This window comes from Manis pentadactyla, chromosome 9 (assembly GCF_030020395.1).
Source record: "Manis pentadactyla isolate mManPen7 chromosome 9, mManPen7.hap1, whole genome shotgun sequence".
Classification (NCBI taxonomy): domain Eukaryota; kingdom Metazoa; phylum Chordata; class Mammalia; order Pholidota; family Manidae; genus Manis; species Manis pentadactyla.
This window is the reverse complement of record NC_080027.1, coordinates 32,243,956-32,270,314: the sequence shown is the minus strand read 5'-3', so window position 1 is coordinate 32,270,314 and position 26,359 is coordinate 32,243,956. Positions and strand designations below refer to the sequence as shown.

The 26,359-nt window shown below is 40.3% G+C and overlaps 1 protein-coding gene across 1 annotated transcript in view; it reads right to left on the bottom strand.

Annotated features, from left to right (window-relative positions):
- RAB30 (RAB30, member RAS oncogene family) overlaps positions 1-26,039 on the bottom strand; it is a 76,099-nt gene extending 50,060 nt beyond the window's left edge. The window contains exon 1 of the mRNA XM_036895408.2: positions 25,820-26,039. The gene's annotated coding sequence lies outside the window, so the exon portion shown is untranslated. The remainder of the gene's footprint in view (positions 1-25,819) is intronic.
- Positions 26,040-26,359: the final 320 nt, after the last annotated feature.

Sequence of the window (26,359 nt, the reverse complement as noted above, 5' to 3'; positions counted from 1 at the left end):
CTTCATGAACATATCTCCCCGGGCAAGGGAAACAAAGGCAAAAATGAACAAGTGAGACTATATCAAGCTAAAAAGCTTCTGTACAGCAAAGGACACCATCAATAGAATAAAAAGGTATCCTACAGTATGGGAGAACATATTCATAAATGACAGATCCGATAAAGAATTGACATCCAAAATATATAAAGAGCTCACATGCATCAACAAACAAAAAGCAAATAATCCAATTAAAAAATGGGCTGAAGAGCTGAATAGACAGTTCTGTAAAGAAAGCCAGATGGCCAACAGGCACATGAAAAGATGCTCCACATCGCTAATCATCAGAGAAATGCAAATTAAAACCACAATGAGATATCACCTCACACCAGTAAGGATCGCCATCATCGAAAAGACAAACAACAACAAATATTGGCAAGGTTGTGGAGAAAAGGGAACCCTCCTACACTGCTGGTGGGAATGTAAACTAGTTCAACCATTGTGGAAAGCATGGAGGTTCCTCAGAATGCTCAAAATAGAAATACCATTTGACCCAGGAATTCCACTTCTAGGAATTTACCCTAAGAATGCAGCACTCCAGTTTGAAAAAGACAGATGCACCCCTATGTTTATCGCTGCACTGTTTACAATAACCAAGATGTGGAAGCAACCTAAATGTCCATCAGTAGATGAATGGATAAAGAAGATGTGGTACATATACACAATGGAATATTACTCAGCCATAAGAAAAAAACAGATCCTACCATTCGCAACAACATGGATGGAGCTAGAGGGTATTATGCTCAGTGAAATAAGCCAAGCAGAGAAGGACAAGTACCAAATGATTTCACTCATATGTGGAGTATAAGAACAAAGGAAAACTGAAGGAACAAAACAGTAGCAGAATCACAGAACCCAAGAATGGACTAATAGTTACCAAAGGGAAAGGGACTGGGGAGGATGGGTGGGAAGGGAGGGATAAGGGCGGGGAAAAAGAAAGGGGGCATTACGATTAGCATGGGAGGGGTGGGGCACGGAGAGGGCTGTGCAACACAGGAAGACAAGTAGGGATTCTGCAGCATCTTACTATGCTGATGGACAGTGACTGTGAAGGGGTATGTGGGGGGGACTTGGTGAAGGGGGGAGCCTAGTAAACATAATGTTCTTTCTGTAATTGTAGATTAATGATACCAAAATTAAAAAAATAAAAATGAGAAAGACAGTATTATAGAATCAATGTTAAGTTTAGGGCATGATAGTGCTATTGTGGTTATGGAGAAGAACTTCCTTATACTTAGGAGATAAACACTAACATATTTAAAGTATCATGATGTGTACTCCCTTAAAACAAATCTGCATATATAAAGATAAAGCAAATGTGACAAAATGTTAGCAATTAGAAAAATCTAAGAGTTTTAGAGTGCTCTTTGTACTAATCTGTTTGGTATTTTTCAAAATTAAAAATTAAAAAGAAAAAAAATGCATTCCTATCCAGAACGTGGTGACACTGAATATACTGTCTGGTTAGACAGCACGCTACCACGTAGTGAACAGATCTTTCTTGTCCTTCTCACCATCCTCCACTCTTCTACCCCTCTACACTGAACACAACCACTGCTGCTCAAGGGAAAAGTAGAACAGATATAAGCTACAGTAAACCAGGGGTGCGCCTGGTTAAAAGAACATTTACAATTATAAGAAGGTTCATTAATAGACCAGAAATGCTTAAAAGTAGGTATTAACAGCAAGCAATCACGAAGTGAGATTTTTTTCCCTCTCCCTGATTTAATCAAAAAGAAATGGCAGGTTGCCTGAAACCTGAAAAGAAAAAAGATTTGGCAAGAAACAGGGGCAGGTCTTTGAATTATTTTGTGTTGGAAAACAAATATTCATGTGTTTCTCTACTTTAAGGGATTTCCAAACACCTACAAATGAGAAGAGTATCTGGTATTACAACTCTTCCCCCTGCAATTCCCTCAAGATTCTTACCAATAGAGTTAAATCTGTTTAATGAAAGCCTCCTTTATTAATTTGGATTTTCCTACAAGTGATATGCAGCAATTATTAATGCTGTGTATTGACTTATATGAACCAACCCAGAGGCCTGGATTCAATGCATATAGCTTTCTGAGCTGAAACCCAAAAACCTCAGCCTTACTATGCCATAGAGAGAAACACTGCATAGAAAAATGAATGGCAAACAAAGCCCAAGGTATTCCTTATACAGAAAACAGCAATCTAGGTAAAGAAGGGTGCTCTGTTTTGTTTTAGAAAACGCTCTACAAATCTGTTAAAATGTCTTCCACTTCAAAAAACTCCAGTCAAGCAAGCCCATGTATTGCCATTATCGTAGAAAAACATTCAACTCCTATAAGGAAAGAAAACATCACAAGGTACAGTACGTAATGAGTCAGTTGTTCTCATCTGTCAGAACCAAAATTTTAATGCAGCGAAGATATTTATTTTAGGCATTATTTGACTCAAAGTCAAATTCATGCCCAATTTTTCTTACAGAATCCCTTAATTCTCGGCCCACAAACCCTGGGATGCCTCAGACTACAGTTGTAAACTGCAACTTTAAATTAAAATGGTTAAGCAAAAGGAGGAAGGTACCACATGCAGAGAAATCTTCCAGTTGCCTCCACAAACCTCGCGGATTCAGAGAAACCAACCAGGCTGTCACATCTTCAAGGGAATTTTGATGTTCAAAGAGAATTCCACTGTGCACATTAATTCTCAAAACTGTTCTGTGGCACTGTAAAGACAGCTGCAGAGCAATAGTCTTTCCTGGCCCACATCTGCATATTAACATATGTATCTGGTGAAAGAACTAGACATCAGCAGACCTGGGCCTGGGCTTACTCAGTCACTGAGTTCCATTCACTTGTCACTAAGTGTCAGCTGCTTAAAGTATGGATTGATTGATTGACTCACTGAATCACTCATTGTACAAACATCTGTTGAGTAAGATTTACAAGCCAACTCCAGAATGGGGAAATGCAGATGGAAGACACAGCCCCTTCCCACAGAGAACTGATAAGCTAATGGAGCACAGTCAAAACACTTACTCAGGTTGGACTAAAAGGCTCTGAGCATATTCAGCACTTGAACCTGGACTTGGATCCTGGCTCTAACATTTACTTGGGTGACTTTGGGCAAATTTTACTTAATCTCTTCAAGCCTAGTTTCCTCGGCTGTAAAATGGGGATGGTAATCATACCTATTACATTGAGTTATTGTCAGAATTAAATGAGATAATATGTATTACTATACATGTCAATAAAATTTCAATAAATGTCACCTATGATTACTATTCTTTATTATTATCTGGGTGGTTATACTAAATATATTTTTAAGGTCCTTTATGACCCTGAGAGTCTATGACTAAGCTGTGTGACCCAGAGTAAGAAATTTAAAATCTCTGGGCCACATGCTCTTTTAACTGTTAAATCGAAGGGTATAGCTAAGTGGTCTCTAAAAATCCCTTCCACCTCTAGAATATTAAAAGGCTCTTTAATTGATCTTCTGTGATTCATATGTGTCTTAGTGCCTCTGCTTAGCTTAACGGGCATAACAAAGCAACTGTCAAATAAACCATCTTTCCCTGGTAGCCATCTGAATTTTCACTTCAGTTCCTTTAGTTTTATAACCCACCCATGCATACATGACATGTGCACAAGATATCAGTCCCCACAGAGGACAACAAGCAAGTGCAGAAGAAGCCAGGCCCCTGTCCTCCTTCTTTAGGCTGGGTAGTGGCTTCCAAAATACAATGAATGGATTCATTCATTCACTCAATGAAGCATGTCACACACTGAAAGAGGAGTGCCTTCCTGTGCTCCAGAGGCACCATTACTTTTCTCCATATGCCACTTTCCTACTACCATCTCACCTGCCTGCACCAACAGCTGAACTGATGGAGGCCTGGGATTCTGTCCTACCAACTCTGTGTCCTTAGTCCCAAGCACAGTGCCTGGAATGTTGTAGGCACCTAAGAGCTTAATAATTAAACTGATACTTCCTTCAGGACTAACACTATACATTTGCAAGTGACTAGGCAGTTTGAAGAGAGGGCCTGAACCTCTGGCGATCCTTATTAAGGGTCACCAATCCAGCAGTGTCAAGAACTAGCTATGTGACCTTGGGGGCGGAGAGGGGGGTCATTTTACCCTCTGGCTCACAGTTACCTCTTTGATAAAAAAATGAGGGGAATAGTTTAGACTAGGAGTTGGCAAACTATGGCTCATGGACCAAATAGCCTATGTTTCCCACTCTCCAGTTTAGAATGGTTTTTATATTTTTAAATGTTTGTAACAGCAAAGGATAATATGCCTTGGGAACCATATGTGGCCCTCCAAATCAAATATATATTTACTTTCTGGCCCTTTACAGAAAAAGTTTGCTAATTCTGGATTAGATTATCTCTTAAAGTCCCTTCAAATCCAGAAATTTTAGCATTCTAAATCTATTGGGTTTTCTTGAACAGGCTGATCCTTGGCTCTTGAAACAGAGTATTCCCAAGTCTGAAACAATAATCGAGGCTCAGTAGGAGCTCAACTGTTATTTGTATAATTGAATAAATAGATTCTGCAAGCAGTACTCTAAGAACTAAATCCCCTACCAAGAGGGTAAGTTGGGTCAATGTGAATCAAATAGCCACCTAATAAACGCCTCCAGGATCAACTCACCACGACAAGGGGAACACGCCCCTCTATTGGCCCATTGGATGACAGCAACTCTTGTAACAGCCTGGAGATCAGATAACCAGGATTAAGACTCACCTTGTTCCACCGAATAAAAAAACACATTTAGCCATCCCCCAAACAAACCCCTTGTGCAAATTATAAAGCTATCTATAAGTAGCTATCAGAAACACAGATCAGCTGATCAGATCATCTTAATAGCTATGAACCTAAGAGAATAAATCCCAGCCACAATGAGGCATATAGAACAATTTAGTCTGCAACACTCTGATTCTCTTTACCTCTGCTGTTAAGATATAATGCCAAAACAAGGAATTCAAACATTTATGTCAAGGCAGCAAGCCAAGGAAGGCCTAGAATATATGGTCCTATTCACATTAATGGAAGTTGGAGCAATGTAAAAGAGAAAATAAAGCTCCCTGCCTCCACTCTCTCACAGCCCATGCTTTTCCAGAATAAATAGCTGGCAATTACTCTTTAAATGTTCCTCCTCTGAACACCCATAAATCATTGCTTGGGCACATTCCTTTTGCTTATATCAAAAGATGGTTTCTGGGTTTGGTTTGGTTTTGTTGACCTTCCCTTTACTCTACCTCTTCCCATATGCCCTACAGGGAGTTCTCCTGAAGGACGCTGGGGGTGCTTTTCTGCTGTCCTGCAATCAAGCATCTTCAGTGTAAGTATAGCACACTCGAGTCATGCACTCTGTTGCCGATCTGTTGCTTAGAAATTGCCAAATTCACCTAGAGATTCCATCCTCTCTACTTTCCTGTAAACAAACTACTTGGGACTCTCTCTCCTCTCAGCTGGCCAGAGAAATCAGAAGGTCCCCCAGGCCCAGAGATGAGATGGCTTTACACATCTCACTCCCACCCCCACTCCCAGGCACTACTCCACACATACTGCTGGCCTGAAAATTTAAAAAAAAGAAGATTTTTATATCTGAATGCTCACTTCCAGACTCTTCATAAACCAGAGAAGAGAAAAACAGTATAAACTTGGATTGTTTTTCTGGCTCATTAGGTAAGTTTTTCTAACAGCCAGACAGTCAGACACTGCCCCTCTCCTGGTCTCTGTATGAACCTCAAAAAAAAAAAGTCTCTTTACTTCCCAGAGTCTCATTGTTATTTTCACGTGTTTTTCAACCAATAAAAATGGGTTTAATCTCAGCTGGCATTCTTGTTTCAGAGATAAGGATCCAAGTTTTGGAACTCTCTAAGGAAAAGTCCTGCTATGACTGTTCTCTGATTCCAAGCCCAAACAGCCTCACCCACATTTTCTCCAGATCCCACCACTGCAGGCCCTGCTACGGGACCCCAGCACGGCCCTGACTGCCTGCATCAGCCCTTCTTGGCTACTCCTGCTCTTCACCCTGCTGGACCATGGGATGCAGAACATCCACCAGGGACCAAAAAATCATCACATGGTTCAAAAGAATACCTAGAAAAGGTCTAGGTAATTAATGCACAAAAATACAGACTGCCTCCACGCCCAAGATAAATGTGATACCTACTCACTTTGTCTCTAAAAAAGACTTTACAGACTACTCATTAATATTTGCAGAAAGAAAAGAGACCCACATGTGCCTTCTGAATGTGAAATTTAATAGGAAGTTTCAAGTGATTCAGATAGGCATTAGAAAACACACTGGCCTACTTAGTATTACCAGGTATATATGGAAATTCTGCATATTAATATTCAAAATGGACTGTTGCTTATTCTGTTAACAGTGCACAATTCTCTCAGTAAACGTGGTACAACCCTTCCACTCCTCAAAGCAGAGCTGACCATTCCCTCTACTTGGGAGGCCTACTGTTACCAATAAGGATTTAATAATAACAGTACCGGTGACCCTTTATTTACTCACTTATTTGTATAATTGTCTCCCCACACCCCACAGCTTCTATAAGCCCAGACTGTAAGCCCCTTGAGGACAAGGACCCCATCATCTTCCTTCTTGAACCATCAGCATTCAGGAGACTGCCTCACACACCACAGATACTTCATGACCCTGCAATGGTAAAGGGGGTGAGGCAGTAAGCATTAGGAGGGCAGAAACTGAATCTGGCTTATTTCTTGTTACCTGGCCTGTACTTATTTTTTGAATTCATGGATGTACTAAAGAAACAAAAGAACAGTGGTACTAAGGCATGAAAGTATAGAGCTTGGTTGTAATATCTTTCATCAATTCTAAAAAACATTTTGTTCTTATATTTTGACAGGAAGTTAGGGTGCATTTTATTGTGCCAAGTGGACAGTATCTTGGCATTGTGGGATAGCTTATTTGGAATTTATTTTCTCTTTTTTTCTCAGTGGTATATAGAATAGTGGTACTATGTTAGAAGTGGTGGTGTCACAGATTCAGTGGAATACAAGCGTTTGATGTAGCTGTGTTAAGAAAGGTTGGAAAGATAACTGTAAAAATTGCACTGAATTTTCCATATGAGTAGAAACAAAAAGAGAGGTTGGGCCTTTTCAGTAGCTGCAAATGGCTTTTAGTGTCAAGGAATTATTAATTTATGTATATTATATATACAGTATATTAAAATATACAGTATGTTAATAACACAAGGCTATATAGTGGCCATTTGTCTCACAATGATTTCTCCTCTCTAATAGCAGCCCAACTTGGGCTCCCAGCTGCCACATCTACAGTAAATGACCCTGCCTTTCTGCCCACCAATGATTGGGTCAGGAGTGACCAATCACATGATCCAAACTGAGCCAATCATTACTCCGTGATTTTTTAGTTGGAGTCAGTGAAAATGCAGGTCAGTTCTTCTCTGCTGTTAACAGCAGTGAGATTTAGAGTTCAGGAGCAATCTGTGGCCATGCTCCCTGCCATGCTGGAAAGAAGCAAAGGCAAGCAAAACATCATTTGAGTCCCTGTGTGGCTCAAACCAGACATGTTCACTGAACCCATTTCTTTTTCTTCCATATGTCGTAGCCTCCTTTACCATTAGGTGGAGTCATGTACTGAGAAATTGATGAAAATGAGGACAGAAGCCACTTCCAGACTTGGCCCATAAAAACCTCCCACATGAGATCTTTCAATCTCCCTCTCCATCGGCAGCTTAAGTGGAAGAACTCTGCTTGATAAATATAAATGACGGTCAACCACTATGTTGTATGCTTGAAACCAATATATCAATGATACTTCAATTAGAAAAATAAAATAAAAAGCATTAATCTAGAAAAAACAAAAGGGGAGACAATTCTGAGCTACCTAGATGAGAATAGAGGCACCAGATGGAGGGAACTTGAGTCCTTGAAACATAGAATGTGGCCTAGCCAGGAAAAGCCATGTTGAAACACTGTATGAACAAGAAATAAACTTTGTGTTAAACATTGAAATTTGGGGGTTGTTAGGGCAGTTATCTGCTCTAATATCTCCTGGCTCCAGCTGTACCCATCTTTCCTATGGTGACATGAAATAGGAATCCTCTCCATAAATTCCCGGTATCCTCTCCATAAATTCCCTCTTTGACCAAGCTAGTTAGAGCTGGGTTTCTCCCGTTTAAAATTCAAAGGGTTCTGAGGAACACAGCCTAGAAGAATAAACAGCAATCATTTAAAATAGCAAGAAGATAGTAGTAACCAACAATCCTTAAGTGTCAAGGGAGCACCTAGAAAATTTCTCAGAACAGAGTAATACTTCCAACATACTGATGACAATACAAGAGACTCTTCAGTTTCCAAGGGCTTCTAGCTCGACACTCATAAACCACTTACATTAAGATACTCTCTCCCCATTCTCATCCTATTATCAGAAGCAAATATGAAGTTGCAATAGCCCGACCTTAGGGTTTACCTCCTATCAGATACCCTCAGGAATTCTCAACCATCTAGAGTCCTAGCAAGCAAGATAAACCACATTTATTATACCTAGCCAGCTATGCTGTCCCAAGATCTACTGGGAAATAGACCCACATATAGCTCTAAAAATTCAAATAATTACTCTGGGGTAAATAGCTCTGGGTATGAGTGTACAACCCCGACCAGAGTTTTCCAAGATAAATATTCAATAATCACCAAAGCTTCTGAGAACATTTATAAGAGTATAAATGAAAAGATTACCAAAATAAACAGGAGAATGATGCCATGAATGCCTACTTGAGCAATGAGTAGGTTTTCCAGGAACTGGGGGTCAACGATGACAGAGCATGCATCTGCTCTGTTTCCAGGAATGTCTCTTATTCAGCCAAATTCATTTCATAACAAGAAACAGTGACATCTGCAAAAAGTGCTTGGTACAAAGCACTTTTATACTATACATTGAGTTACTTGACTCTCACAACAATATTAGGGAGCTGGGATTTTCATCAGTTCTTCTTAAAGCTAAGAACACAGGCTCAGACAGGTCAAGTGCTCACAGCTCCAAGAATTTGTGACTTGACCCAAGACTTGAGCTCCAGGGCCACAGCCAGAGTGCGTGTCGCCATAGCCCCAACTGGAAAACCAGAGCAGAGAAATGACCTGACTGAAGGGGATTTTCCCCACTGCCATAATTCGTCAACCCATTTGGAGGTTAATTTTCTGTTTCCTGCAGCCATATGTGGGAACTTTCCCGGGGGGTTAAAGGACCTGGAATAACTGTCTGGCCTGCCTCCAAAACCAGCTGGGAAAACACTCCCTAACAAGACACCTCAGCTTATGCCCAGAAGGAGGCCTTGAGAGAGAAGGAAGGAGCCTGAGGCAGGGGGTTAGAAGTACTGAGACCTCTATGTGATCCTTGTCAGAACCCAGTTATCGGAGGCTTCTGAGAACCAGGAAATGAGCTCTCTCAGGACCTCGAAGTTAGAATATGAGGCAAAGAAGGTTAAGTTACCCTTTGTTGGGGAGGGAGACGGGATTGTATCCAAAACTTGGCTGGCCTCAAGCAGCATTCTCTCTGATGATTTATATAAGCCACTTCTAAAGGACAAATTGTCAAGATCAGACACTCATACACAACCTGAGAAAGGCAAAAAAGGTTAGGGGGGATCTTTTCCTCTCAGAAGTGATCTGGCTTGATGATGAATTATATGGTTATCCTAATTGTGTTTTAAAATGTGCACCATTGAACCCAATAAATTTCACTTCTAGGAAAAAAAGGTTGGGGGGGGATTATGATTTTAGTAAGAGCCATTCATCCCTGGAAGCTTTACCACCTCAGAAGGAAGATATGGGAAATAGGAAAGCTGTCCATCTGTGTGTTGGAAAACTTGAAGAGCTGGCCTCTCCTGGATAGCACTACTTCCTGGGCTCCAGGGATGGGAGTGAGGCCTTGTACCCTAGCAGAGTTTCTCCAGAAATAGAAAATCCAGGATCCTGAAGAAGCATGGAGTAGTGGAAGGGGCAAAGGCCTTAATATTAACAAACGTGGGCTTGAGCCACTGCTCAGACTCTTGTTAGTTATGACCTCAAACAAGTTACAACCTCTCTGAGCCTCAGTTTCCATGTCTGCAAAGGATAAGAACACCTACTTTATAGGACTGTGGGGAGGTTTAAATAGGACACAACACAGTGCCTGATATATAGTCATTGCTCAATAAATGTTAGCTCTTAACTCTCCTCCAACCCTCAATTCAGTTCCTTAATGTTGGAATTTTAATACTTAGTCAATCTAATTCTTAATTCACTAGTCTTTAGTAGGTTTGAGAGAATCATGTATATTATCCAATATCTTGGCCATTTCACTTGCTTTTTTGAAATATAACCATCTGTGATTTAGTTGTGAGCATCTCAAATAACCTCTGCGCCTTTGGGCCTCTTAGTAGTCTACTCCATGCTTCTAAATTCCTTTTTTTTTTTTTTAAGTTGACTCTCAGGTCTCTCTTCAACCTTATAATCTTTCTCCAGTCTGAAATTGAATCCCAACCTTATAGATGTTTGGCTGCACTTAACACTGTCAAATTCAACTAAGCTTTCTACAAGCCTTAAAATAAAAAGGAGTTCTCAGTTCACCAAAACTTTACTGAACCTAAATAACATCTAGTGTGCCTATGACCATAGGGACAACAGGAAAGATGAGGTTCTTGTGGTCTTGTTTATTATCTTCCTGGTCTTGGGGATCATTTCCTTGTGACATCTTTTTATCCAAGACAGGGTCAGGTGCCCCTCCCTTATATTCCAGTCTTCTGTATATACTACTACCAGCGCTATGACCATACTGTACCCTAATCATCTATTTTATGTCTCCCTCACTAGCTTACAATCTCCCTTCAGGCAAGAAGAGTGTTCTGCCGAAACTCAATTACCAATACCCACCAGCACAGTACCTGTTAGTTAATAGACACTAAATTAGTATTGGATGGATGGATGGAGGTTTTAGACTTGGGAGAAACCTTAAAAATAATCTGGCCTAATACAAGGTCCTCATTTCACAGATATGGAAGCTAAGCATCAAATCCAAAAGACAACTCAAGGTAGCCTCAAAAACAGCAAGAAGATGACAAATGGTGGCAGTCACATGCCATTCTGACTGAGTTCAAAGGCAGGTCACTTCTTGCTCACCCCCAGGGGAAGGCAGTATAGCCTGGTGGACACAGCATGGGCTCCTGCAAGCAGTCTTTCTTTTGCTACCTATCAGTCAGATGACTTTGGGCAAATTACTTCAGCCCTCTGAGTCACAATTTCTGCATCTGTTAATTGGAGTTATTAATAACTTGAGAGTCGTTGGGGATATTCAATCTGCCAACATAGATAAAGTGCCTAGCATAGTACCAGCACTATGTACAAAGTAACTATTTACTGAATGAATCATGAATGAGTCCCTGTCCAGCATAGCACAACTTCATGAACCTGGTTTAGACTTTGCATTAACTCTCTGCCCACATGAAAGGTGGCTGGGGCACCCATAATTATAAAGCCATGTCCTTGGAGATTCATTCCTTGCTAGAATTGGGCCTTCAAACAGTATCAAATAGCCTCTGTAACTTTGCTCACTGTTACCTTCACCTGGGTTGCCCTTCCCACCTTCCTCATGGCCACATAAATCTTACCCATCTTTCATTGCCCAGCCAGACAAACCCTGTCTAAAAAGCATCTCTAATTATGACCTCATTGGTCCTTCTGTCTCACTAATGACTTTCCACTACATTGAAGAGGAGTGTATGGGTCTGTTTCAGTTTTTCTTAACTGTGGTAAAATATATATAATATAAAACTCACTATCTTAACTACTTCTAAGTGTACAGTCCAGTACTGTTCAGTATATTCACACCATTGTGCAACCAATCTCCAGAACTTTTTCATTTTTTTGAAACTTAAACTCTGTACACGTTAAACAACAACTCCTTGATTGCTCCCTCTCACAGCCCCTGGCAATCACCATTCTACTTTCTGTTTCTAGGAGTTTGACTCATCTAGGTACCTCCTGTAAGCTGAATCATATAATATTTGTCCATTTGTGTCTGGTTTATTTCACTTCTAATGTCCTCAAGGTTCATCCACGCTGTAGCATGCATTTGCTTATCCATTCATCTACCAATGGACACTTCGGTTGCCTCCCCCTTTTGGCTGTTGTGAACAATGCTGCTATGAACACAGGTGTACAGGGATGTAACTGTTTTATCTCCTCTACTTGATTGTGAAATCCTTAACTGCAAAGACTGGGTCTCAATCATCTCTATAATCCTCAAGATGCCTGACACATGATGGGCACTCAATGAATACACATAAAGTAAATAAGACAGAGACAGTGAAAAAGTAATCATCTTCCACACAAATGTGCAAAATGGCAGTATCACACAGCACAAAAGCACAGGCTTTGCAATAAAACAGTTTGGTTTCTGGGCCTGGATCTGCCTCTTACAAGTCATATGATCTTAGGCATGTTACTTAAGCTCTCAGTTAAGCCCTTCAGTTTCCTCATGTTCTTTTTGCCACAATTAAATGCTGTAACTTATGTAAAGCAGTTAGCACCATGCTTGACACATCATAAACTCAAACAATGTGTGCCAATTATTATGAAAAAAGTTACATAATAAAAGGAACTTATTTCATGGAGGAAAATGCTGTTTAGCTTCCTGGCCATGATAACTTTAACAGCAAAGAGCATGCAGAATTGTGAGACCAGGCAATTTACAGCAGGAAATAGTCAAAACAGAAACACACCACCACAGCCGAAACAATGAATCTGGATTGCTGTCACTGAATGTGGAATCTTGAGCTATACAGTTGCAGCTCTGCAATTTGGAAATTTTGCCACTTCAAAGGGACAAACTTAACTGTTATATACTAAAGGATCGGCTCACTCAGCAAGGCAGTCTGTCCAAGGTCTCATAAATGTTTTTTAATCAGGATTACTTGAGCGTTTTTTTGGTGCCAGGGCTAAATCTATTTTGAACTTAGTCATAATTTGTGTTTTGAAGCTTTTAGCAAAAAAGATGAAAGAAAGAAATAGGTCTTTATTACTATTTCAGAGTGAAGTATTTATTTCAACCTGTCTCAAAGGAAATTGAGTTCTCCACCCAACTCCCAGTACCTCAAGGACATGAATTCCTTTTGAGGTTGCTATCCAAATTTTCCAGACCAGAAACATTCCTTCCAAAGTTAGCTCTTAGAAAGGAGAGTTAAGTCTTAGAAGGAAAAGCTAATTCAAGACTTTTTTTGTCTGCCCTAACAATTAACATTTGACATGGCTAATTAAAATGGCTATCTGAGACAAAAGCAGAAATTTGATTGTATAGGTAAGGGACAGGGAAGAAAAAGAGAAGTTGCCCAAATGCTAATACTAGCCCAAATATGGCCCCAAGAAACCAAAACCCCTAATCCTAACTTCCTAACTCTCCTAAGACAATCATGACTTCATGTAATTTAACACTGTATTGAGATGTTTTGATAACATATACACACACACACACACACACACACACAACTTTGCAATTAGATGAATTTATAAATGAGGGAGAAAATTCTTTGTCAGTCCATGAATACCAATTTGGGATTCAGAACAATACTGTCACCATATGCCATGTGTAAATTACAATTTGGCTCCCAAATAATGACTAAGAGCTACAGGCTGCCTTGCCCATTCCAGAATGCTCAGATATACTTCTAGGCCCACCAGGTGAGGGGCACCATGCTGAGACTCGACAAACAGGGCCTTGTTTAAACCTCACAACAACCCTATGCTCTAAGTATTGGTATCTCCTCTCTATCCTTTTTGACCTTTTTATTTTGAATTGATTTCACACTTACAAAAGAAAAAACCTGCAGTTACTAGGAATTCATATATACTCTTCATCCAGATTGCCCAAATGTTAATATTTTATCACTTATCCTTTATCATCTCTCCAATATGGGTACTACTTTGCCCCTAAATACTTAGTATTTCCTTAAAAATAAAAACATTCTCTAATATTTCCACAATGTGATTATAACAATCAGAAAATTACTATTGATACTACAGTAATCTAATCTCAACCCTTATTCAAATTTCACCAATTGACAAGGCAAAAGAAAAAAAAATTTTTCTATAGTACAATCCAATCCAGGATCATGTGTTATTATTTAGTTTCTACATGTCTTTAGTGTTGTCCTTTAGTCTAGAACTATTCTTCTTTGTATTTCATGACCTTGACATTTTGAAAAAATACAGTCCATTTATTTCATAAAATGTTTCTCAGTTTGGCTTTATCTGATATTTCCTGGTAATTAGATTCAAGTTATACTTTTTTTGGCAGGAATGCTAAACAAGTGGTGTATCCTGTCTTATCACTGGTATTAATTGTAATCATTTAGTAGAAGTGCTGTCTGCTGCATTTCACCACTATGAAGTTGCTCTTTTCCTCTTTGTAATTAGTAAGTGTTTTGTGAAGAGAACTTTAGACTAGGCTCCTCTATTATAGATGAGGAATCTGAGGCTCAGAAAAGCTATGCTTGCCCAAGATAATGCAGCTCAAAAATCCCAGAAGACAATTTCAAACACCACTTCATAAGCTCCGAAACTTGGGATTCTTCTAGAACATCCCACTGCCTCCTAAACCACTCACCAACAGCTATAGCATCCCTATCTAATGCCCTCACTATGCACACTGGGGAAACCAATGTTAGGACATCGGGGCCCACAGAATCCTCGTACTTCTTATGGTGGTAAGAACTAACATGCACCTAGCCTCTCTGTCTCTATTGCTGCTTCTAAGGTGCAAAAATCCTGAGGCCAGCACTTCACACCCAAGCTCTCCACTCTCTGGGCAATGAACCTGAGAGAAAGCTGGAGGAGGACAAGTCAGCTGGTACTGAAAAGCAGAAGATGAAATGTATATGCACCAGGACACCAGGCTGAGCAAGGAAAGCCTGAAGTCATCCCTAACATATGGCCATTTTGCCTCAGCCTGACCCTTTGGCTGGCCATCTGAAACTTTTCTTTTTGAGTCATTTCCCTCTAATTTTTTGTTTTTATTTTATTTTTAGCATAGACATTGCATTGGTAATATATGCATGTGGTTCAAAACTTAATATGATATACCCACTAGAATGGTCATAATAAAAAGACAGGTAATAACAAGTGTTGAGAAGGATGTGGGGAAATTGGAACCCCTATGTACTGCTGGAGGGAATATAAAATGGTGCCTGCTTTGGAAAACAATTTGGCAGTTCTTTAAAAGTTCAAACATAGAGTTACCAGTTGACCCAGCCATTGCACTCCTAGGTTTAGATGCAAATTAAATAAAAACAAATATCCACTTAGAAACTTGTATACAAATGTTCATAGCAGCATTGTTCATAATGGCCAAAAAGTGGAAATACCCCAAACATCCACCTACTGATGAAATAAACAAAATGTGGTATGATGGGATATTATTTAGTAATATGATATAATAAATATAATAAAACAGGAATGGAGTGCTGATCCATGCTACAACACAGATGAACCTTGAAAAGATTATGCTACTGAAAGAAACCAGTCACAAAAGAAATCATACTGCCTGATGCCATTACACGAAATGTCCAGAACAGGCAAATCTGTAGACACAAAAAGTAGAACAGTGGTTGCCTGGGGCTGGGGAGCCAGGGTGAGAGGGATGGCACGTGACTGCCACTGAGTACAGGGTTTCCTTTTGGGATGATGAAAATGTTCTAAATTGGTTGTGGCGATGGTGGCAAAACTCTGCGAACATATTAAAAACCACTGAACTGTACAACTTAAATGGATGAATTGTGTGATAGGTGAATTATATCTCAACAAAGCTATTTTAAAAGATGGCATTATATAAAATTTTAAATCTGAAGACATCTTCATACACACAACACACACCACTCACTCCTACCACTCTGTAGCAGTAACCTCTGTTGTTTTATATCTTCCCAGAGTTTCTTGTGCAAATTCAAATAAATTATCTTATCCCCACTGCTTTCACAAAATATGCACTCTTATGCACCTTCCTTCTTTCACTTAATACATCCTCTGGAATCCCATATCAGTACTTGAGAAACATCCTAAGTATTGTTTGAGTTTAATAATTTTCCCTTGTGTGACCATACCTACTTATTTAAGCAGTTTCCCACTGATGCATATTTAGGGTTGTTTCTAATCATTTGTTATTGGCAACAATGATGTAATGCTTGTACTCTCTTCTGAACTTGGTTTCATCAAGTGACATTATGCTTCCAGGAGGCAGCACCAGAAGCAGGAACTATTTTAGGGTTAGTCAGAACTGGGTCTGCACCTGGCCTCCTCTGCTAGCTAGTTATGTGGCTCTGGGGAAGTTGCTTGTCTTTTCTGAGCCTTAATTTCCTCACCTTTAAAATGGGGGGGCTCTCTTGTCCCCTCCTGGGGTGAGCCAGGAGCTCTTTCCTCTCACTTTATTTCTAAATAAAAGCCTGTACCTTGCTCTCCTAAATAAATAAATAAATAAAATAAAAATAAAATGGGAAAAATCCCACCTACTTTATCAGCTATCTTTTAGAGTTAAATAAGATAAGACAGTTTCCCAGTGGCCAAATTTGGGACAGGTTGTGTATCAAAAAGCATAAACTAGGTGGAGCAGGGTGGAGGGATGGAGGCAGAAGGTTGGTAACTGATTCTAACATTTTGAAGAGAAAAAGAACCCAGTAGTCCAAGTGATACTTTACAAAAAAAAAAAGAGAAGAGGAGCTGAAAGCTATTCTATCGAAATAGCACCAGATAATAGAGAGGAAAAGAAATAATTAGAAAATCATCCTTTTATACATACCAATTGACCTAGACCAGGATTATCAATAGACGTTAAAACCATTGGATAAAAGTTGTCAAGGAACAGGATATCCAAACAATCTCAAAGAATCACCCCACAGATGATTTTACTAATTACAAAGAAAAAAGGGTACCTTTACAATGCAGAGCTCCAGCAAAACCACCTCTCCAAAGAATCAAACCACATCACCAGGGATGTTACAAACTGATACCTATGTGGCCTAATGTGATGCAAGGAAAAGAATATAACATTGCCTGTGGCGAATTTTTAACCACAATGTCTAACCTGAGTCTAATAATGGGAAAACAATCAGACAGATCCAGTTTACAGTGTATAAGGCAAGACACTTGGAATCTCCAAAATGTCAACATCATATATTAAAGGAAACTAAAGAGACACAACTACCTTGTCTAAGTAATTCTTGATTAGAACCAGGGTCCCAAAAGATAAAAGGTTATAAACAACACTGGAACATCTGAGGATATCTGAAAAACACTGTTTCAATGCAATGGTATTGTGGTTACATGGGAGGATGGCCTTGTTCTTAAGAAATACATACTCCAGTGCTTAGAGATAAAGTGTTGTGATGTCTGCAACCCACTTTCAAGTGGTTTAGGGGAAAAAAAGTGTGTGTGTGTTTGTGTGTGCGTGCAGAAAGTTATAGCAAATGAATCTAGATGAAGACTGTATGGAGTATTCACTGTAATATTTTTGCAATTCTTCTATATGTTTGAAATTTTCAAATTGAATCGAGGGGGAAAAATCAAATAAAACATGTAAACTACCTTGCACCCAGTAGATGCTATGGCAGTTCCCATCATGGCTTCAGCTAACTCAACAGACTCACAGAAAGTTCCTCCCCCTGTGCCTGCAGGTAAAATTGCACCATTTCAAAGTAAATGCCATGTCAGTCCTGCCTTCATGAAGCTTATACTTTTGCTCAGAAGGCAAAGCAAAAACAGGAAGCAGCTGGAGAAGCAGTATGGTTTTGGTTCCAGAAAATCTACAAGGGCCTACATCTGCAAAATTTTTTAAGCTATGTAACTTTAAAAAACAAAACCAGTTACTTAACCTCACTAAGAATTGCTTCCTCATTTATATGGAAAAATGGAGCTAAAATTTACTGCCTAGGATTGAGAGAATAAGACAGCATATGTAATATACCTTTGTAAAGGTATATCTTTCACCGAAGACTCTTACTAAAAGATATTAGTCTCCTAGAATAAAAGTGGAGAGAAAGGAAAACTCCTAGAAGGTTCCACCCTTGTTTCCCCATCAGAACACCCAGCACAGGAGCTTGTGTTTAGCTTATGCTGCCTACAAATATTGGTTGAAGAAGTAACAATAAGACACTGTGAGAGAGAATGCCTTCAAAAAGTCGTTTGGGATACAAATGCCATGGGAATTAAAGGAAAGACTAATAATGCCCAGTCAGAGACACCAGCACCTTAATAACAGCACGAGTTTGACAAGCACAAACTTGCCCAAACCCTTTGATACACATTATGTCGTTTGAGCCTCCCAAAGGTCTCCATTTTAAAGATGAAGAAACTGAGGCTTGTAAAAATTTTTAGCACACAGCTCAAAATTGTTTTTGCTCCACCCAGCCACAAAAGAATAGAAATAATTGGCTAAAAGAATGGAAATATAGCTTGTGATACTTATAATCTCTTCCCCAGGGACTATGCTGGGGCAGTGAGTCAGTGATGGCCACTCCTAAACTCTTGATCTTTCCTCCTGAAAAATGCCAAAAATCTGCTCTGGGGTTCCTCCTAAGACAAACTATCAGGCCCTTTAGCCACCTGCTTCAGATATTTAAAAACTGGAATTTAAATTCCCCTTTCTAAAAGTGTGGTTGTGAGACTGAGTTGGAGAGGAAGTGAGCAGAAGAGGTTATTTTCATCTCAAAGTTGACACTGTTCTCATTTTAGTGCAGCTAACCATAAACTGAAAAATAAAATTTTTCTGAAGAATTTTCTGGGGAAAATTCTTGGCTGATTTATTGTTTCAGTTCACTTTTTAAACATCCTGCTGTGTTGCAGGCAGGGATAGTGTATTTTATTTCTCTCTTCCAAAGGTTTCCACATTATTTACATATCAGCCTTTATTGCAGCCATCACAAAAACCAGCAGGAACTCTGTGATTCCATTTTTGCCCACTTTCTGTCCACCCATCACAACTTCCTTCCCCTAGTAAGAGAATTTAGCCCAAGTGGCTAATGGACATGGCAAAGGTATGTAAAAGGGGACTGTCAAAGACTGTTGATAAGAATCTAAATCAGGGGCAATTAAAGGAAATTCTTCATGTTCTTGGCCCAACATTTCTCCCTCTAGAAATGTATCCTAAAGAAATATTCCCACAGAAGGATAAATACTCAAATGCTCACTATAGTAATGTTTAACAGCCATTAAAATGGGTAAAGTAGAGCAACATGTGAATACATGTGCCCAAAATACATTAACTGAAAGACAGCAAGCAGAATAATACATATATGATAATATCATTATGATGTGTGTGGGAAAAAATGACAGAGGAATACACATTAAAATCTCAACAGTTGATTACCATTGGGACGTGGAATTACGCAGAGCTTTCCCTACATGGTTCACTGTGTATTTCTGTTATAAATTTTGATTAATCTTATGTCTACAATTAAAAAAAAATTTAACTTACACATTTACATGCCCTTTCCCATCCTTTCCTCTTCACTTTGGATATAGCCAGTGCTCCACCTGTACTACTACTTTGAGTAATAGCAAAAATAGAGTGCCAGCCTGTTCACCATGTAAGAACTTATTCACTGTGTAAGAACTTGCTCACCAGGTAAGAACTTGTTTGTTATGCTTCAGAAGATTGGAGACTGTTGAGAATTAGGCTTGGGGTTGATTAATGATTGTGCATTGAGTCCCCTATACAGAATTTTATTGTTGTTAACAACCATTTGATCAATCAATATGAGAGATGCCCTCTCAAAAAAAAAAAAATAGAGTGCCAGCTATAGAAGTCTGCACTCATAAAAATGACAGGTTCAGGTTTAGAACGGATATAAAAAAATCACTTATGATATCCCCAATAATAAATGGTACTCCAGCCCACAGAATGATTAAATACTCACAATGACCAAAAAAATCAATACCTTCTGAGGCAGCCCTCCATGTCACCTAGCTTTGCTGTGACATTCCGAAAGATGACATTCAGGGATGGCCACTGATCTAGGCACCAATATCTACAACATATCAGGCTAAATGGATAGAATCATTATCACATCCAAGAAAATGAACATGGTTATTGATTATCGAATATGCATCTCCCATTCAAATTTCCGTAAGTGTCCCCCAAATGTGCTTTACGGCATTTTAAAGTCTCAGATGCAGTGAAGGGTGATGCGTTGCATTTGGTTGTCCCAGCTCTTTGGTCTCTTTTAATCTAAATCAGTCCCCCAGACGTTTTGTTTTATTTTGTTTTGTTTTGTCTTTCCTGACATTGACATTTTTGAAAATCGCAGGCCAGCTGTGCTGCAGTATGTCCCACAATCTGGATTTGCCTGATTATTTCCTCATGATTAGATTTAGGTTAAACATTTAAGGCAAGAATTCTACATCAGTGATGTCACTTCCCACTGCACAAGGTTGTCTAGTTATACTGTTCTCTTTTTCTTCATTTTGTCTCTGTGGGTACTAAGGAAGCAACAGTCAATAAATAAAATATTTAAAACAGTAAATAAATATAATGTTAAAAACAACTACAGTGACCACCAGCTATACCAGGCATAGTGCCAGACATTTAAAATATATTATTTAAACCCCACAACCATCTTGCAAAGAAACAGGTTCAAAGAAGTTAAGGAACTTGCTGAAAGACACATATGTAGTAGTATAAAAATGTGTGCATGCACATATGAACCCTCACACACAGATATACACATACACACAATTTAACATGATCTCAGGTTCGTGTTCTCCTTGAGGATCCTCAGAGAGACAAGTTAAGAACTCCTACCTTAGACTAATCTTGTGGAGGCCTATCTAGTTTCCAATGGTTGGGTTCCTATGAAGAAGAAACTGAAAATAAATTATTTGTGGTCCATATAAAAATTCTTCCATATAAAAATTGTTCTTCTTTGAAGGTGGGTCACATTTCTACCATAGCCAAGAAAATAGGGTAATAGTTCCATGAATTATTATAACATTCTGATGTTCTGTTTTGTTTTGTTTTAGCTACTGTGCAACAAAATGAGAAAAATAAAGACAACATAGAGAAAGTTTCATAAAGCTAAACATATTTTTTATTTTACAGTTATGCTCTTCCTACAACTTTAGATATTAAATGTCCTTTATTTTATGAGATAAAAGTGAAGGGAGACATTTTATAAAAAATCTTTAGCAAAATAACCATTGTCAACAGCTTACTCAATTATATGTGTAATTCTACTTATCCATAAAATTCAAGTTGGATACCCATTGATTTAGGGAACTCCATACAATTAAAATTATTTCTGAGAAACCAACTTGATTAGAAGAAGTTCAGCCCAAAAAAGAAACCACTTCTGATATATTTCTGACTTTCCCTAAAGAGTCATCCACAAAACAAAACAAAAAATCTCAAAGGTAGCGGGTTTCAGGCATACATTTCAATGTATTTGTTAAAACGTTTTACATTTGGCATTTGCATACAACTGCCCTCTTCCAATGTGTTGATATTTCCTGCTTTTAAATGGGCCCTTAGGGACTTGTTAGTGCACTAGGTCAACAGACATTCACAGAGTCCCTAATTCTTGCAAGGAACTCTTATTAGGTGCCTGAAAACAGTCTGGAGAGCTATCTTGCCCTTCTGTCTCGGGTCAAAGGTCACCTGACACTTTGAGGACACTGTCCCCTCCCTCAGTAAGGAAGAACGAAAGCCACCCTTGGGGCTGTGTTCTCCTAGCAGGGCCTACATACCTCTCTTTATGTGACTGCTTATCTCCCTCACCTGAGGGAATTATTCCAAAGCAAACATTATGTTATTCAATATCATATTCTTACCACAGTGTATGGCTAGCTGGGGGAATCGGTATAAATTAATGGAATAAATATATTTTACAGAAGAGGAAACCAAAGCTCAGAGAAAGAATATGAAGTGTCCAACATCACACAGCTAATAAATAAGTAGCTCCCTCCCAGTCTTAAAAAGCCTCACCAGAGCTCTCTGCTATTCCGCCATGCCACATCCTACACGCAGACAGGGTGAGGGAGGAAAAGATCTTAGATGCCCTTCTGGAGCCTCATATCGGACATGTCCAAAAGTCCCTCCTGCTTGAAAAAATAAATAAAAATCTGGTCCCTGTCCAGTGTTGTATCTCTGTAAATCACATGCCTAGTTGCTCAAGGAAAAACTCAAGTCATCCTGACTCCCTCTTCTTCCTATTCCCACAACTAATCAACAATCTTATCCATTATAAGGTTCAAATTTAGCATTTGTCCAACTTCTTTTCTTCTCTCCAAACCCTCTGCCACCGCCCTAGATCTAAGCCACCATCATCCCTCATGTAGACCACAAAAATGACTTGCTACTTGGTCTCCACACACTGACTTTGGCCAATACTCTCCTCCAATCTCTTCTCCACTTAACAACTCAGGTGATGTTTTTAATATTATTCTACATATGTCATTCATCCAGCAACTTAAAGCCCTTTACTAGGTTCCATTGCTTTTAGGATAAATACCAAAATTCACCTGTGGTTTGGAAAACTCCCACTCTCTAGCCTCTGGCCACCTCTCCAGCCTCATTCTTCTCCATTCTGGTATCTCTCCCCTTTCTCTGACCCCATATCCTGACTGTCCTCCTTTCAAATCCCCATATTCACCACTCTTCCCTCTGTACTGTGAACATACAGTTCCCTCTGTCAAAAACCCTCTTGGTCTCCCTTTAAAAACTTCCCATTACCACCCTAACTTATTTCCACTCACTCTTCAAGTCCCTTGAAATGTCACTTACACAGAAGAGGAAACCAAAGCTCAGAGAAAGAATATGAAGTGTCCAACATCACACAGCTAATAAATAAGTAGCTCCCAGTCTTAAAAAGCCTGATACCGCTGGACAGGGAAGAGTACCAGTTAGGCACTTCTATTCCACCTTGTAGTACATCCCCCTTTGGCAGTAATATTCACCACACTGGCAGTTACTTATCCAGTGACTGTCTGCCCTAACAGAATATAAACCCCACGAAGGCAAGGGAGGTTTACCCTTTTCACTGATGTATCCACAGTCCTTAGAACACAGTAGCTGCTCAGTTAGTATTTGTTGGCAGAATGACAGGCTGGGACGGGACTGTAGCAAGCTATGACATGAGGCCAAGTTACCGAAAAGGCAAGGATCATTGTCCACTTGCAAATATGTAAAATAAGGCAGAAAGAAATGCATAGCTATTCAAGGTCACAGAGATAGCAGTGATGGGGCCAAATCTAACCCATTATTCAGCTCATTCCTCCTCCCAGAACATTAAGTGTAGGTGGGGGAGGGAGCATCTTAGAAGGAAATTAGGAATGAGGTGGTGAGAGAGAGGTCTCCTACGATGGCTTCTGAGTCCGCCAGTCACACCAGTTGTCTGCAGGTGGACAGTAGTTAGACTTTCCATGCCTAGAGAAGCACTGATGTTAAACGAACGCCACCACCACCACACCCTTCTCCTTAAGAGGGGGGTATAAAATAACAAACTTCTTTCATGCAGAAAGGAGAAGAAACTACAGGAGGGAAAGCTGTTGCCACATCAAGTGTCTTCAAAAAAACAAACGGGCCTTTGTTGGCCACCTGGATTGCTTCTCAGCAATCAACAGCAGGTGGGGGTGGGGGTTGTTAATAGGACAACAGCCTTCCTACCACTTACTGAAGCAGGGATAAGAAAAGAAAAATACATTAAATGAGGCAGAAGTCATTTGAAATCTATTTATTCTTTGGGAATTATGAGATTATTTCATGTGAAGCGTTTCAAAATCTTGCTGACCCACTGGCAGTTCTTAATACAGGTACCAATGAAAGGAATAGGGGACATGAGCTCAGCTGCAACATTTTATTGTCCACATACTGCCAGGGCTAAATTTTATCTGTCACAGAAGCCACCAACTAGCCCAAGGAGTCAGGCTCATTGCCACTCATCCTGCCTAGCTCCAACTGCAAGAGAAAGAGAAGGCAAAGTCTTTGAAGAGATTGCAGAATAAATATGCACAGTCTATCCACCCTGGGGTTCCTGGGGGAGAGGCAGGGTAGAAGTGGGGAGGGCATTCTGAGACTGGAAAGAGACTTACAGAAAGAGAAGAGATGTACTGGTGGTAACAGAGAGATTTGGAAACAGAGAGAAAAAAAATGAGAATTGTAAGTGGAAACACAGGGAAAGAAGCTGAAAGAACTTCAAGAGTCAGTAGAAGGTAGGAAAAGGAAGGTACAGAGGAAAAGGGTAGGGTACCCAGAAGAACAGACAGGAAGCAATAGAGATAGAAAGAAGCAAAGCCAGGCGGTCCATTTTTTCCCAAATTCAAAAGCTGCTCATTGCATCCCAATAAATCACTCCACTACAAAGCCCACACAATGGACTGTCCTTTGCATTCAGTAACTAGCAACACTTGACCAAGCTTCACCCAGCTGCAACTTTAGAGACCTAAAGGTCTGAATTAAAAATGAACAAAATTGGTTCAGCAGCAAAAGACAACTAGTAATGATTTTCTCCTTAATGCCTGACTTGGCCACTAAAAGATTTAGTCTTTTAAAATTAAGCATAAAATACTCAAGCATTTGACATTCCAAGAGGGGGTGTGGTTGTCCCCAGGTCCCTTCATTTCCAAGGTTGTACATCGCTCGGCTAAGACTGGTCCCATCTGTTCTGGAGTCAGCCAGCTGTTTATCTCAAAGGAACATTTATTGCACTAATCATCCTAGTAACTCTTACAAGAAGAAAGCCAACAGGCAAGTCAGAATGGTTTCTGTGCTGTGAAATGTGCCAGTTCGTTTAAAAACAAAAAACAAAAACCACTACTAAGCTATGCTCCTTGATTTCCTGGCCAGGATCCCTCTTCCATGGGTATCTTTCAGTAAAGGTAAATGAAGGTTAATAGTGCTTTTTAACGCTCCCTTTCCCTAATGCGTTAAAATGAACCCGGGTTTCCCTAATGATCCCTTCTCCAAACCGTTATTTGTGACTGGTGACTGTGCCTCAGGAATAGGCAGCTCATTATGGTATCACTGTCAGTGGCAAGGAGCCTATTGCAATGTAATTTAAAACACTCACACAAGCACAAATCTGTCGGCTCCACTTCCAAATAATCCTGAAATCCTGCAGTCAGGAGAAAAAAAACACTTAACAAAAATGCTGTTTCTAGCAGCCTAAGAGAAGCTTCCCCAGACACGTGAAATGTTTCTGACTGGCACGGAGTGCACCATTAAAGGACGCTGTCACCTCAAATCGGCAGAAAAAGCAAGACAAACGATATAGACACACACGCATAAAATAGAGCCCCACAAAACTTAACCTATTCAGAAGCACGCTCATCTTAAAAATGAATAGTGTGTGCTCGCCCAAGCGACATAGAGATGTTCCAAAGTAGTGAGACCACATTAAATCACAGTCTCCATTTCTCCCCACGCATCTCCCCTTCCCACTCAAACCTCAGCACTCGGGCCGTATGTGACAGGACTGCAGTCCCCCACCTCTGCCTCCTGATTTTCCAAGAGCACTGCCCAACAGCCTCCCCAGCCCAGCCCCCTCTCCCAGCCTCAGAAAGGTTGAGGGGAGTTGCGACTAGGGAATTGGCAGGAATCGGTCCTCCGGCGGGATTAGGTTGCTGGAGTTGTTCTTTGCAGTGACCCAAATTCCACAGAGCTTTTCGTTTAGTAGCGCTTGCGAGCACCTCCCCAATCCTCCCGCCCCCATCTTCCCAGAAGAAAGCCGTGAGAATTAAGCGGGAGGAATAACTTGGTAGAACCAATTGAATAAATCACTTCAACTCACCTGGTTTGGGATTTTTCTCCCCACCCCAGACATAAACAGAAATGATGTGCGAATAAGTCACGCACGCAAGGGAAGGTGTTGCGATGTCCTAAGTCCAAGGGCTGGAGTCCGTCCGTTCCCGGAGCTGCCGCTACTCTTAGCTCAGCTGGAGCGAGCGGCAGTCGCCAGCCAGCGGCAGCAGGGGGTGGATAGACCGTGCACAATGAATGCGGTGGGGCTTTGGCAATGACATCATCCCTCTGCCCGAAAGGCCCCAATAGCCATGCTCAGGAGCGGTGCGTTCTGGGAATTGTAGTCCTCCTAGGGCTTGGCGGGACACCGAGACGTTCGCCAGAACTACAATGTCCAAAATGCTCCAACGTCGGACGCTCCTGGGGCTGGCGGCAGGAGCGGAGGGGACTCGGCCGCCATGTTAGGAGTTCCGGGACGACTCCGCGGAACCCTGCTGAGGTTTTAGGGCGTGCGGGAGCCGAGTGATGGTGCAGTAGGGGCGGTGAGGTGGAGGACAAGTTGGTTGGAGAGGTTAGGGCCCGAACCTAG